Source organism: Megalobrama amblycephala, linkage group LG2 (assembly GCF_018812025.1).
Source record: "Megalobrama amblycephala isolate DHTTF-2021 linkage group LG2, ASM1881202v1, whole genome shotgun sequence".
Taxonomy (NCBI): Eukaryota; Metazoa; Chordata; class Actinopteri; order Cypriniformes; family Xenocyprididae; genus Megalobrama; species Megalobrama amblycephala.
In genome coordinates this window covers 29,616,398-29,630,800 of record NC_063045.1, presented here as the reverse complement: position 1 = coordinate 29,630,800, position 14,403 = coordinate 29,616,398, and the positions used below count along the sequence as shown (strand labels likewise).

The 14,403-nt window shown below is 36.2% G+C and overlaps 1 long non-coding RNA gene across 1 annotated transcript in view; it reads right to left on the bottom strand.

The window, feature by feature from the left end:
* The window catches only part of LOC125254883, a 105,474-nt gene that overhangs the window by 40,971 nt on the left and 50,100 nt on the right, over nucleotides 1-14,403 (bottom strand). The window lies entirely within an intron of this gene.

Here is a 14,403-nt window from a genome sequence, read left to right as displayed (position 1 = left end):
ACTCAAACGAATAATTTCTCCGTTTTAACCTTATTGTTGTCGTGTAAATGTACCCGTAGGCTTCATCCACACGAAGCCAGAGCTTTCCCTATCCAATCTTTTTTTTCCCCCGTCTCAAGAAATATCTGCGTACACACGAAACCACTGTTGACACGCGGGGTGATGACATAATCGTTTCACAAAATATATGGATTGACTGTACACACGAAAATGCAAGGGCGTCGTTTTCAGATTTATCCACTCTGGGACCCGGTTTCAAAAAATAGCGGTTTCACCTTCTGAAATATTGGATCTGTCTGGACGAAACACCTATACGCGATACAAAATTTTTGCGTATACAGCTAAACTCGTCTTGTGTGGATGGGCCCTAAGAAAACAGATCATTAAGCTAAAATGGAAAATATATGATAACAAATCAAAATCAAACTTAAAACTGTGACATACTAATCTTGGTTAAATGGTTTTATGCTTATTAGAGTACTGCACCATTAGCCTAGCAACACACTATAGAGTTTTGAAATCGAGAAAAATTTTTGAGTGAAGAGGGGTATTATAGTTATGGTTACTGCCAGTGTAGAGCATTACAAATCGATCACTTGTGAGGTTCTGTTTTAGTTAAGATACTGTCTTAAAAGGTCACTGCCTCTAGGAATTACTGTATACAGCAAGGCACTAGGTTTAGTAACCTGAAACCTTACAGAGTTTAAAAGATATTCCATATTAATTTAATACGAGACTTACAGTAGTAACAATAACTGTTGCGACTATGGTATGCTCTTTTTTAGCGGAAAATTGGTTACCATGGTAATTTTTGTAAGGGGAGCCTTGATCAGCTGCATGAATAGCAGATAATTCATATAATAGTCATCAAACATGAAGAAAAAAACAGCCAACTGCACCTAAACCAATTATTATCCAGTTAGTCACAAAATACAGTTAAATTAATGTAAAACTTTAACAGCAACCTCTACAGAGCTACAGAAGCAGGTTAATGTGAATTATGTGAGGATTTAACTTTCAAAAGCACATTAGTCATAATAGATTATCGACTTACATTTCCAAATATGGAGTACCTTGAACTTTTGTTTGCTGTACAGCTGTTTTATTGCTCTGATTCAGTTCTGTATTTAAAAGTATTACTGCCTCAAAACAGTTATGATTAAGCAATTAAAGTTTTTTTTTTTTTTCTCCACACAATTGAAGTCAATGGTAATTTAAATTGTTTGGTTACGTCTTCCAAGATATCTTCAAAATACCATCTTAAAATTTGAATTGGAACTGTCCTTTTTATATTTTTATAAACATTTGTGCCATTTTAGCAACCTAGCATTGATGAAAAATATGCATTTCCTTGTTTACCCCCAAACTTAGATTGCTTGAATTTTGAAATGTGAAAGTTGTTTTGCAATAAAACTGGTCACCTGTGATTTCTGACTGCAAAATAAGACATATGTGAACTATTGTATTTTCATCCATTCAAAAATGTGTTCAAAATTTTAACTAAAATGTTGCTTTTCATAATTCCAGACATGTGCTGGTGAGATTGAATACTGGACAAAAGAAACGAGTTGTGAACGGGAAATACAGACAGCTCAACAAGAGGAAATATGACACCTTTCCCAATAATTTGGGAAGCCTAATGTGATCTGGCTGTCAGATCGTGGGGATGCACAAACCAAGATGCAAAGTTATAATCTATGTCAAAACAGCAGTTTGAGCGAGTGGTGTGGAGGAGCGTTTGGGGAGGTTAAGGTCTGTAGGAGAGGGAGGAAATGTCATTTGGTTTGGAGGAATAAAGACATGTCATTCAGTGCTAGACTATCCTTTCCAATCGTCAGATGAAATGCCAGTTTTGCTCCAGGACAGCGTTTAAGCTGACAGAGGAAGCCTTGTTTGAGGCCGTTACCTCAGGGCTGGCACAGACCGCAGCTTCCGTGGGCTTGTTGGATTTATGAATAAACGTGTCTTGATTCTTTTATTTTGTCCAACTTAATCGTAGTTAGGTTACTTTTGAAAACAAAAGCCTTTCATGTTCAAAACACATTACAATTAAAACAAATTTAAATAAAAATGAAATGGTCAATTTATAAAAATAGTCAATAGTCATGATAATAAATAAATAAATAACATACATATATAATAACAAGATGATAAGATTTGTTTATCTTGATTTTAAAATGAAGCATCTAATTCTGCACCAATAAAGTGCGGTCACATTAGTGAAATTTTGGCTAAATTTTGCAGGCAAAAAAGGCCTATTATCTATCGTCAATATAGTATAGATGTATGAAGCACAGCTCACACTGAAGTCACTTTCAAACCAAACAGCTTTCTGTTGGTCAATGCGGCGAGTTTGCATGACCAACCCTCTGCATAGGAAAAAATTTCGCTCTCAAGTGAAATCCCCAGATTGCAACTGAAATCACTCTATTGCGACCGTAAAAATTCATCAAACAATGGTAAATGTGACTACACCTGTATTGTCACAAAAGAGAATTGCAAAAATAATGCCGTACTTGCAAAAATAGCAGCAGGTTTCTTGAACTCTTCCCTTTCTAACATTGGTCGGATAGACTATCTATACCCCAAACTCACGCCATGAGTATGTGTATTTGGCGTGCTGTCTGGAGGAGGGCTCTGAGCTCGGAATGTGGTCCGAACACAGAGTACTTCCCTGTATCCCTGGCTGGGATAGAAACTAGCTGAGAATGAGGAGTCAGGGTGGTGCAGGGATGCAGAAAAGACTGTTGAGGAATGAAGGCAAGTCGGCTATAAGCCTCCAAACATACTGATTGGGTAGATCATTTAAACGTGCTCCTCCCAAACTTTGTTAATAAAACAATTTGTCGGACTGGCCACAATGCTCAAACAAACAGATCTTCAACTTTTGATTTACTTGTAGATTACTTAAAATTATCATAATTAACATGCATAGAAGAAAGTATTTTAACTTTAACTAAAAATGTATGGCTCATTTTTGGTAATGTTCACAAAACCTTCATATACTATCCCATGAGGCCATGGGAGAGGATATTTGAATGGCAGTGAATGCAACAGATGCTGGTAGGTCACATGATAAAAGACAATATGGAAAATGTAGTACGTCCAGATTATATTTATACTACACACATGCATGCTATACAGACCACACATTTTTAGTGCTTGCGAAGTAATTACTTATTCAAAGATTACTTATTCATAGATTCATCGAGTATATTCATCGATCGTAGATCGAATCATTCAACACAAACAACAAAGCTCAACAACACTCAAAGCTTGCACAGTCCTATACCTTGTCCTGGGTCAACATTTCATTCAGTAATGTTAGGCAGTTTTGAATTATATGCTGTTGAATGTTTGATGATCATTTTAGCTTAATTATGTGTAAGCAATTTCTATTAACACCTTCTCATTTACACATATCTTCTTCTTTGCTTGTTTTTGAATCTGGGGATGATGTACTCTTTCAGAAGGTCCATAACAACGCCTCTTATCATACAGCTGTAACAACCACCCCTACTGTACAGCTCCCCTATCGCACAGTATAAGCGCACCCCTTACCGTTCAGCCGTAACAGCGCGCTAAATGTAATCAGTAACATTGCTGTAACAACGCCCTCATTGTGCAGCCGTAACAGCGCCCCCTATCATGCAGCCATAACAGTGCCCCATCTTATAGCCGTAACAACACCCCCCAATCATACAGCCATAACAGCGCCCCCTATCTACCCTTCATACACACATTATTTGATCCACCCTTGTCTGTTGAACTATTTGAAAGTCACACTAGTAAATATGGCTGCCAAATCCAAACACTGACTGAATGTAGCCAAACAGTTCTTGAATGTCAGAAGTGTAGTTCTGTACAGATAAAATAAAGTTTCACATTTTATAACTAAGTAAATTTCTTTATCTGCTGGTTTGTGATTTATTAACCAGGAAAAGTCAGCTTCTCAGATATCTTCTTTAAAAGTGTACTTTTGAAATGACAAATCTTGCACTTTTGAACTCCTAATATTTGTGTTTTAGAATTGGAGTTGGCTGCATGGATTTAACAACTGATAAATGTAAGCTTTTTAAATGACAAAACAATTTAAGAAACTCATTTAACTAAATAAAACCCACTTCTACGATATGTTGTTGCTAAGGAGTTGTTATGTGGTTGCTAAGGTGTTCTGAGTGTTTTATAGCACCTTGCTTTGCAGTTGCTAGGATGCTATGTGTGGTTGCAAGGAGTTGTTACTAGTTTCCACTGCTATCTTGACAGCAGGCTGGCTGATGACCAATATAATGCTGATATATTACACAATCGCAGATATCTTAAAACACTTACTGTACACAATATTCACAAAAATGTTGCAAAAAAAATTACACAAATATTTCAAAAAAACGATATGTGCATTAAAATATGTTGCATGAAGCTTATTTTTAGGGTTGTTTTGTTTTACACAATATTTACAAAAAGAAAACAGGATATAAGAGGATATGGATATGTATCAGTGTATCAATAATAAAAGCATATGAGTTGTAAAATTATTTTAATTCGCATTTACCGCACTGCTTTTTTGTTTGTTTGTTTGTTTGTTTGGTTGGTTGGTTGTTTTGGTTTGCTTTTTTATCATTTCCATACTTCTCCGAGGTGATTCTGCAGTTGTTGTAATATAGCAATGAGTGTTTCATTTTACAAAATATTTACAAAAATAAAATCAGAAATATTTCAAAACAGGATATGTGGATTATTCTTTGACTGTTATATAGACGATACTGAAATTGACCAGGCTAAATTATCACTTTTTTTTATTATCCATCAAAACAACCACATATCGGGCAATTAACTGTCCTGGATGATTTATTGGTCTATAGTTGTTAAGTGATTACTAACAGGCCAAAGTCAAAAGAGCCACCTAACTTGCTCAGGTCTCTACTTCAGCCTTTTTTACCGGTTTCATTCTCTGCCAGGTGAAACTCATAAATCTGATCAGTCTTCAACAAGCCGCATGATTTGACATATCAATCATGTCTTTAGCACAAATGGGACAGGATGAGTTACATGCCAAACTTTGATACTTAGGGTTATGTGTTTGTTTAACCCTGACTACGAGCAAAAGCACCACTTACTTGTGTATGTATTCATATATCAACACTTTATTAGTGTCTGTGGCATTTTTGAGATACTGTGTGGCCTATTTACAGTTGTGTGTCACACCTGCAGGGGTGAATGAATCACCTCTGACTCACTCAGGTAAATGTCAAATACCCTCCAGGCAGAAACGCTAGCAGTCTCTCTCTCTCTCTCTCTCTCTCTCTCTCTCTCTAATGCTGAGTAATGATATCAACCCCCGTAATGAAATCAAATGAAAGACCACGTAAAGAAATCTGGTTAAAAAAGAAAAGAAGAAGAAAAAAAACATCACAGGAAAAGCGAGAGCAAGTGAGGAGAGATGTATTTCATTACAAGAGGACTGAGGGAAGAGCTTATAATCAACAACATTAAAAAGGATCTTCTCACTTTCATGGCATGGGTGGAGTTAAATGTAAGTATTTCTCTTTTTTCACTCTCCATCTGTGGATAAACAGCGCCTGAACGCTGCTATCTCTGATCAAAGTGTTTCAGGTGGTGTCCATGCAGATAAAGAAGGATTAGTGGCACATACTGAGCAAATAATTGCCCTTCTTTTGAAATCTAGCATTTGGAGAGAAAGGATACTGCTAGCTTGCCATGGAGACCAGAGTCCTGTTTGGATGGACGCTAATACTGCAGCTCTTCTCATTTGATTGGCCTTTTTAATATGCTATTGATAAGTGCTAATCAAAAATATCCAGCGGCAACTCATGATATATTTTTAAATTCAATGTTAATTATTTTCTTTAATGTTTCGTAATGAAGAGCACACCTGTGGATTAGGTTCTTAACATCCTCATAGATCATTAATCTGAAATCATTTAAAGAGCAGGCATGTCACATTTATGTATTATCCTTAATTAATCCTTTACTAATATCTCATAAACCTGGCTTTTACAAGTTTAGGGTGAAGATTAAACATATCGAATATAAAGACATGTCGAAATTGATGGAACTGATGAAAACATGTCAGCCTCAAAAAAAAATCTAAATAAATAAATATTTATCATAAAGAAAAGCCTTATTTTAGAACCAATACATTTTGTTTTAGTTTTTGTGTTTTGTTTGCTTGTTTGTTTTTGTGTTGTTTTGTTTTCTTTTACATTTCTTCTTTTAGTTTAGTTTCATTTCGTTTTGTGTGTGTGTGTGTGTGCGTGATTTTTTTTAGTAATGATAGTTTTTTTTTTTACTGAATTTTAGTAAACATACTATATATGATCACCTATATTAACTATATTGTTAATATTTTTAAACTGTATTGCACAAACTCCCATGAAGTAGAAATAAAGTATTACACAGTTTAAATAATGTAGGATTATTTTTGGCCTTAGGTGTTTTTTGTTTGGTTTTGTTTTGTTTTGTTTTGTTTTGTTTTCCATTATGACACTGAGATTTTTGAGAGAAAATAAACTGATAAAAAGTATTTTATCATTTATCAACAAATGCAAATAATCTTAAATAAGATCAGTCAGTCAAAGGCAGAGTGATTCCAGGTGACTCTGACTGGCAGAAATGGGAAGAACTAAGTCACTTGAGGTATTTTGAACGGTGTCTTCACAACACAATCTGATTTGGAGGAGTTAATGATCTATTTGCCTATGTTTCGCCAGTGATGTAACCCCCTAATCCGGCTCAGTGAGACCCCAGCCCCATGGGACGTCCCACAACCCATCCAGACTTACTCTGAGAAATGTACACAAAGCTGCATTTGCTTAAGATGCTGTCATGAGTGTGAGCAAAGCAGTGTGTGCTCTCCACACATCTGTGCGGTCGGGTCAGCGCTGCTTTGATCCCTCACTAAAACACATAAACATAAACACACAAACAAACGTTTGATGCCATCCGAGAAGAGCTCATGTGAAATGTTAATCAACTGCATCAATCCAGAGTGCTCAAGGATACACAGCACTGCAGTGAGTATATTAATGCTTTTGCAGTTCTCAAGGCTCTAACAATTTTGTTTCCATAGTGACATGGTTTATATCATCTCCCAAATGCATTACACCTGACAGTTCATGTGTTGATTCAAGTTTCCAGGCTTCCTTTCTACCACAGATATTTGTGAGTTTCAGATGTATGATGAACATGTCAGGCTTGAGACTCAAGAAAAACATGCTCCCAAAAAAGTGTCTGGACAGTTGAATGCTATTGCTTTGTAGAACAAATCAATCAATCAATCAATCAATCAATCAATCAATCAATCAAACACATACTGGTTCATCCCACTCCAAAACTCATTTCTTCAGGATGTGGGTGTAAAATGAACATGTCAGACTTAAGAATGGTGATATGCATTCAGTTTCATGCAAATAAACTGCATAAGTGAGTCAAAGATCTGCATTGCACATCAAAAATACTTGTTTAGCAATCGTTCATAGAGGCAGTTGTGTAAAAAAACGGTAAATGATCCTATCTGTTGATAATTGTACACCTGCAGAACAAATGCTAGCATTGCACAGCATCATTTCTCCTTTCCAATTTAGTTGCTAGGAGATTTCTTTGTTGACAATCAAACACCTGCAAAGCAAACCGTAGCGATTCTAAATCTGTTTCTTTATACATCACTTTACAAACATCAGGCAGTGGAACAGCTTTCTGGAGAGAAGAAGAAGAAGAGACATCAAAAAGAAATAAAATACTTTATCTATGAACATATTCTCATTCTGTGTTCTATTCAATGTGGCTTCATTCATCTCTACTACCACATGAGTTCCTTAAAACTTAATTTTGAGAAAATTACTTTAATCAGATGCCAGTTGACCCTTCGCAAAGACCCGCCCCCCCTTAGTTACTGTTGCTTTGTCCGACAAGCCATGGCGCTGTCACGCCACACAGAGTGAAAAATACATTGCAGAGCAAAGAGGACACTGACAACACGTCGACAGACAAGACAGAGCAGGTTACTTATGATATTAAACAATGTCCCAGCTTTCAAATTGTGTATTTTTTTTAAAAAATTTGAACAATAAAAAGTGTTTTGTGGCTCTTTAATGTGTCGTGACAGATCGCTGTAGCGCCTCAGCTCAAGTGGCTCATGAATCGATCATCTCTTCCTACTAGTTAATTTATAGCATCAAATAAACATGAATGAACATGAGAATGAATGTTGTTTAAAACTTGGAAAGATGTAAATACACACCATTTTTCAAGTTTAAGTCCACTGAGGTTAATCTTCTAACTCCTGACTGCTTTGTCGGACAAAATGGCGGATTCGACGTTATGATTGGTTAGATTGCTTGTCAATCAAACTCCCGGCGAAGGGTCAATTGGTTTAACATTTTGCATTTATTGCAATGTCATTCACACATTTTAAGCGAAATTATGTGCCCAAAAACATTTTGGGGACACTCTACATAGTTGTGTGTATATATTATTGTAGCACATTCTTTCAATAGTCATAAGAAATATCTCTAAGCCTACCCAGAATCATTTCAAATTAATTGGAAACAGCTCTGAATACCAATTATAAGGTGTAGTTTGATTTCCATGCGCAATAAGAAGTGTTAAATCACATTTTTCCTCCTACGTTAAAACTGCGAGCAGCCCTCTCTTCACCATCTCTTTCGCTGCTGATGGAAACTTTTCAGAGATTAACAATACCCAATTACACATTGAGATAAACACATCAAATGCCTGCTTCAATTGTTTCAGAAACAGATTGGAATGAAATTTGAATGAAATTGCCGCTTTATACGACTTTTCTGCCTTCAAAAAATGACTCACTCCACCACAATGACAGGGCTGTTTAATTTTGTAAATACACAATGGTTCTTTGTCTCTTTTGTTGCTTTTGACTTTCAAAAGCTCGCTAAAATTGTCTTTTTCTTCTCTTTTTTGGGGGTAAATGCATTATTAATGAGTGGTGGCCTACGTTTACATCATAGGAAACACTCGAATGACATAAAAGTGCAATTTTACTTGTTACAAAATGACTGACTAAATACCACATGTCAGTGTCATGTTTGAAGATGCGCCACATGATATCTTTGTCATTAAACAGCAGCGAATCATGCTTGAAGACAACCAATGTGAATAACTGTCAAAACAGCGCTCACTCAGAGTAAAAGCTGGGAGCGAATGCTGTAATTTGCTGCAGAAATTAATTATCTTGATTAATCAAACTTGTGAAAAGTCCAAAGCGTGAACAAGAGAGGCAAGAGATGCTGATGGATCTCAAAAGGGCTCTATAAAATCTCATAGTTGAAAAATACGTTAAATGTTTTAAAAGTTTAAAGCTTGTTTGCTTTGTTTTCTATTATGTATCAGTGGGAACTGTGAACAATCATTTTCTCTAACAAGAAATTATCTCAAATCTTGAACATGATATAAATAGGGCTGTCGGTGGATTCAAATATTTAACTATGATTCATTTCAGTATTTCTTTTCTTATTTAACATGTTCAGTTCCTTTTTAAGGAATTATGTTAAATTTCAAGTTCTGCAATTGTTGTGGATGGCACTTGCAGCTTGAATTCAAGCAGAAGTGATGTTTACACCTCACACACACAAGAAAAAAATCTGTAATTTTCTGCATCACAACATATTTATAATTTTTTTTTTTTTTTAAGTTATAAGGATGTTTTGCCACAGGTCTGTGCTTTAGTCCTCTGCTGGTATTCATATTTATATTTATATTTCTTTGAATGACAATATTTCACTCATGGGTGAAATTCACTTGTTTAGCTTTGATGATAATTATATTTTACCATACACATTTTACTATTCAAATAATACTAATGATTTGCGTGTGAGACACTTGAACAGGGGCTCCGACTGGTTTCAAAAAGTTCTGAAGGTCCCGATCAGTTTTTAGAACTCACACAGAACAGAATGTAGCAATGTCAAAATGAATAAAGGCTTTAAAGGCATTAAAAATGATTTTGTAAAACATAATTAGCCTAGCATGCATTAACACGCTTACTTTGACAGCTCTAGATTACACAAATGTCTTAACAATGTAACTCAAAAAGCCCTAATGGGTTTATAGACTCTAGAAGAAAAGTGTCGGATGGTTCATGAAGCCAAAGGGCATCACATTACATCTACACAATCCATTATCCAATGATAAAAGAGTGATGGAGAGGAAACAGTCCATCCAACCAATCAATCAATCTCTTCTAATCCATGTCTTCATGTAACAGCACAAGACGCAGGCTTTCACTCCACTACTCGCACCAAGAGAAAGAGTAAAAGAAAACACAGCTATTGAAAATCACAGTGCATGTGCCACAAAACCCACAAGTGTGTCTGTCTATTTTCAGCCCAACACAGAGATAAAGAGAACAATTGGGCCCGGCAATATGTTCAGTGCAAGGGAAACAATGGCAGAGTGCCCATGCTGCACTTTGAATGTGCCTATGTACCGCTGACCAGATACTATCGGTAAACTTCTCAGCAGGGAAGGGGGGTAGTCTGCGTGGTTTTGAATTTTTCACTTTGGTAGAAATACAAGTTATATACATTGCATAACAAAATATATTTGCTTGTGGTCTCAGTGGGAAATGTTTCTTTAATCAAATTATATTTGGTATAATATTTTAGTACAATTTTAGGTGACACTTTAGACATTCCCTTGACTATGTCAACTTATTCTACTAACCCCAACCCTAACGGCCAACTAACAGTCTACTAATACTTTAATAAGAGTTAATTGACGTTGCAAAGTTACATATAGTTAGTAGAATGTCTAATGTGGACCATCTAAATTAAGTACAACCAAATTTTATTTAATGTTTTACATTTGTACTGTCAGTTATAAGGAACTGAAAGTGGGGAAAAAAAACTTCAGAATACTAGAGAACAATGACATCAAGTAAGACTAACAAATTCACTAAATATTCAATTTCGTTTCACATTCAATCCAATTTCCAATCTGACTTATTTTTTAGTCTAAGTTTGCCACAGTAATCTATCATCTTACATTTAAATTAAATGTAGATACATTTAGATTCAAAACCCTGAATCAAACTGTCAAAAGACAAATTGTCTGAAACTGCCACATATTTTTTAACATTTAATCATGTAACATTTAAAACTAAAAAGTACTTTTATAATTTGACAAAACAAGATTGATTAAACTAATTAAAAACAATGAATAAAATGAGAAAGTTCTCATAATTTTAAAGTTAAAAATGGTCTTTAAATTGTAGTGCAAAAAAAAAAAAAAAAAAAAGAGGTCTTAGTAGCAAAAACACGGTTTAATTAATTTCAAATGGCACTTTCAGAGAGTTTCAGAGCACTGGAGTGGAAAGCAGTTGGAGTGGCCAGTGCTTGGCAACCAGGCTAATCTATGACCTCATTTGAGAGTCTTACATCAGCCTATAGGCATCTAGAGGTGGTTCTTAACCAGGCCCGGGAGGGGTTGGGGTACTCCAGTTTGGAAATGCAGCCCAATTTCACAGGATTGCTTAAGTATATGTTGAATCAACACTACAATACTGAGGATCTGAAGCGTTCATAACAATCCCTCACTGCCTAAATCCGTTATAACACTTTCATTCACTCCTTCACCTACACATTTTAATTACACAAATAATATCCTTTAAAACTTCGACAAATTTGGCAGTTCTAAAAAGAAAAAGTGCAAAACTATTTACAATGATCTAATTTTACAAGCACACAACTCAGAAATCCAGAATTTCGCTCTCGGTTATTGTGGAGGGGCCCAGCGCCTCCTGCAAGTGCCGTCAGTTATCTCTGTGTGTTCATGTAAGCGATCATGACACACAAAAGCAGTAAAATGGCAAACACGAATGCTCCAGGAAGGAGGACTTTATTTTGTGGTGGAAATGTGCGGAAACAGTCTCCTCCTTGTTGTGGTGGGGCTGCTCTTATCACTTTTGTGGCCTACATGACGAGAGGGACTCGATAAGGGGCCCACAAATGCTGCCTTTCTTTCTGTGCGCAACATGAAACTTCCACGCTCTCGTATGAGTGGCAGGGACATCCTCAACAATTTACGCTCCATTCATGTACAAGGACAAAATGGGACGGAGAAAAAGATATCCGTCCATGGAAAGAGCCTTCTTTTTTTCTTTTTTTTTTTTTTTGTCAGCTCAAGAGAAAATGTCTGAACATGTAACTTTTTATTGCCTTAAAAATGATGAAGAGAAGATAAAAACTGTAACTCTGAGTCTCTACCAAGGCCACATCTTAGAAACTTCTCAAAACTTTGATGGTTAATAGCATTATGGAGGAGTAAAAGGAATCTGTCTGTGAAAGAGGTCATAATTTTTTTTTTATCTAAAAACATCCAACAAGCTTAATGTTTTGGTGTTGCTGATTAGATTTGAATAAAGCTAAAACTTTAACTATATTATGGCCACATCTCCCAATGTTCCCTGAATTGTATAATTCTTGTAGAAGCACAACTTTCAAAATTGGACATTTTTTGGCTTTGTTGTTAACACTTCAAAATGAATAAATTTTGCTTAAAAAATCTCAACCAAGGCCATATCTTAGAAAGTTCCCAAAATCTTGGTGAACAGCATTATGGAAGAATAAAAGGAATATGTCTGGGAAAGAGGTGTTTTTTTTTTGTTTTTTGTTTTTTTGGAGTATTAAAAATGTGGAATTAAGCATTACCATCTAAAAACACCATAATGATTTACTTTGATTGAAGCACAAACTTCAACTAAACTTTAATTGCATAGAAGAGACATTTCTTGTAGAAGCACAATTTTCAATTCTAAAAACACATTTCACTTTTTGTTGTTGTCAACGCTTTGAAGCGAAGAATTTTATTGGAAGCAAATACTTTCCATAAATAAAACCGTAAAAAAAGGGTATCAAAGCCCCAGCAGTTCACAATAAACAGTTAAATTTGGTCTTGCTAAACTACCTGTTGCCGTCGAAGCAGCATTTCGAGCAGGGACTTTTCCTGCGTCGATATCTGCAACTTTAAGGAACGGAGGCTAGCACATTTACTTTCAGAGAGCTGAATTTGTGTTTGTAAGGAAGGTTCCTGGGGCCTTTGTTTTCAGGCCTTGATGTGTGACCAGCAACCCACAGGCCTCCCCTTCACCTCCCGGCCCATTCTGCCAGCGTTCTGCCCACCCATACTGACACAGCAGGGGGAAGGGTTTCAGAGGAGACTGCATCAAAAGCTCAAGGAGAAAAAATTGCTTTTCAGGGCTCCGATGTGTGGGAATCGAATGAGGGGCCTAGCTCAAATCCGGTCTCCAGGCAACGGCGGGTGATATGCCGGGGGAATATCATTAAAGTTGGAAACTAAGCAGTCTCTCTGAATTAGTAAACCTAATCAGCACGGTTTTAAAAAGAGGAACGGGAGGGGGAAACGCCAAAGAAAGGATGACACACCACACTTGAATCACGGTTAGTCTAGTTTGTTGGGGCTTGTTGTGGTTTTATCAGAGGTGATTACCAGGCCAGAAAGTGATGTGTTTCCAGAATATTTTGCTTCGAACAAATGTACAAAACACACAAACTAAAGAAATCAAGTTAAACGCGAACAAGCCACTCCCAGAAACAGGTTGACGGTCAAACGCGGTAACTGCCACAGCTGCAGCTGGCCTTCCATCACAAGATTAATAAGTTGCCGTTTCCAAGCCGACCAGAACCTAGTGGGAACCATCCAGCGCCTCTGTGAATTGTGGGTAACGGCCTCACCACAAGCTGGCCCGGGTTTACTGCTCTGTTTTGTCCTCTCCTTAAAGTGAAGAAAACATCTGTGACTAGAATGATGTCACCGACAAGAGTGCGCAGCAAGTTTGGAAACCCTAAAACGACAGTGGACTTTTTTTTTTGTTATTGTTTCAAATGTCAGTAATTCATTTTGCTTTTTCAATTGAATTTGGTTGAAAACAGGCCTACAAATAATTTAAATGTAGATTATTACAAATGTTGATTATTTTGATATTCTTTTGTATTTTGTTCATTAAATCCATAGCTGTGACATTGTACTTAACAGTAAAACTAATACGAGTAATTGTGAAACAAAAATGTTTCATATGATTTGTTGAAACCAAGTTAAATTTGTATTTGTGCCATTTACTTTTGTAAACAATAGCAGTGTTAATATTTAAATAAGTATCACAAATTGAAACTTTTTTTTAAATTAAACCCTTGCCTGAGTGGGTTGATGGATAAACAAATAATCAATACAAAATTAGTTTGATCACTCAGTTTGTCCACTCACTAGGGGCTATGCAGTGGCACTGCCCCCTAGTGACACTTTATACACTACTGAGGGACCATACACTACCCCCCATACACTTTGTTGATGTGTAATGTGGGTGAATTATTATTCTATAACTCTTGTTTA